Genomic DNA, 1,490 nt, shown 5'->3' with positions numbered 1-1,490 from the left:
ATGCTGTAGGTAGAAGACTGCATAATAATGACATAAAATCATTGATTGTAGAGGTAAAAGGAACTTTCAGCTACTATAAGGTCAGCAAACCCCATCAGGTTGTGCTTGATAATAATGCGGCTGAAGCAATCTTTTCGCTTTGTAGTAAAAACAAAAATTGTAAAAAGAATGGAGGTAAAAATGTAAATGAAGAGTTGGTTGTGCACAATATTAATGAAAAACTCAGAACCCATGAGGTAGCTGTCTAAATGCTGATAAAGGTAATACTCAAGTTGTGTTATGTATAAGTGAATATGTTAGTGAAATAAAGGACTTCTTTGAGAAGAATAGTATTTCAAAAATTAATCATAATCCTAGTAAATATTTTTCTAAAGAGGTCAAATGTAGTCTAAAAAATCTTTTGTATTGGATGATAGAGATTCTGACACTTTAGAGATTATGAACCCGCATGCCCCTAGGTTAAGAGCACAACCTAAGGAGCATAAAGTGAGGTCAGCCGTTAGTTATACTAATGCTCCAGGTTATAAGTTATGTGCCAAACAATGAAATTCTTGTCAACAATTACATCTTTGAAGATCTCTCTATGTGAAGAAGACTTACGATTTTAAACTAAACTCCACCCTAACAGGCCATGAATGCCCAACCGTACTGCTCGGCCACCGTGTCATCCTTAGCCCACAGGCGTCACCGGATGCGGATATGGAGGGGCATGTGGTCAGCACACCGCTCTCGCGGCCGTATGACAGTTTCCGAGACCGGAGCGGCTACTTCTCGATCAAGTAGCTCCTCAGTTAGCCTCACGAAGGGCTGAGTGCACCCCGCTTGTCAACAGCGCTCGGCAGACCGGTCGGTCACCCATCCAAGTGCTAGCCCAGCCCGACAGCGCTTAACTTCGGTGATATGACGGGAACCGGTGTTACCGCTGCGGCAAGGCCGTTGGCATGCTTACGATTTAGTGGACGTAAAAATCCAGGATTGGTTACAAATGGGTATCCTAAGATGTGGCTAACTTATTCACTAATGTGCATGTTATTGAAAATATAAGACTTGTCAAGAGAAATTTCCTTAGTTTTAAACGATTGTCTGTAGGGGAAATTGAGGTATTTATACAGTTGCTTGAATTAGTTCGCTCTTATAATTACTTTCAGTTTAATGCTGAAGATTTCCGACAGGACGGATTCCCCATGGGTTGTTGTTTCTCGGTGACATTATCCTACATATTTCTTTACCACATCTAAGTATCCGCCTTTGCACAGTACCCTGCATTGGGTGACATCGTTTCATTTAAAATTTTTATCAATTTCCGGATTCTATGCTTCGCAGCAGAGTCACCCTGGTATAGTCGTTCCTGTAAGTGGGATATGTAGCTTAATAGTTACATATTACATTATGTACTTTCCCTGGGACGATTTCTATCCTTGACATTATACTGACGATTTCATTTGGCTATAATAACCCATGATGAATTTGCCACGCTACACTTTTAGGTT

The 1,490-nt window shown here is 40.6% G+C and overlaps 1 pseudogene; it reads right to left on the bottom strand.

The window, feature by feature from the left end:
• Nucleotides 1–823: 823 nt before the first annotated feature.
• LOC124796985 lies at nucleotides 824–941 on the bottom strand (annotated as a pseudogene).
• Between the last annotated feature and the right edge of the window lie 549 nt (nucleotides 942–1,490).

Source organism: Schistocerca piceifrons, chromosome 4 (assembly GCF_021461385.2).
Source record: "Schistocerca piceifrons isolate TAMUIC-IGC-003096 chromosome 4, iqSchPice1.1, whole genome shotgun sequence".
In the NCBI taxonomy this organism is placed as follows: Eukaryota; Metazoa; Arthropoda; class Insecta; order Orthoptera; family Acrididae; genus Schistocerca; species Schistocerca piceifrons.
Note: the sequence above shows the minus strand (reverse complement) of the source record. Positions and strands in the feature narration are given on the sequence as shown.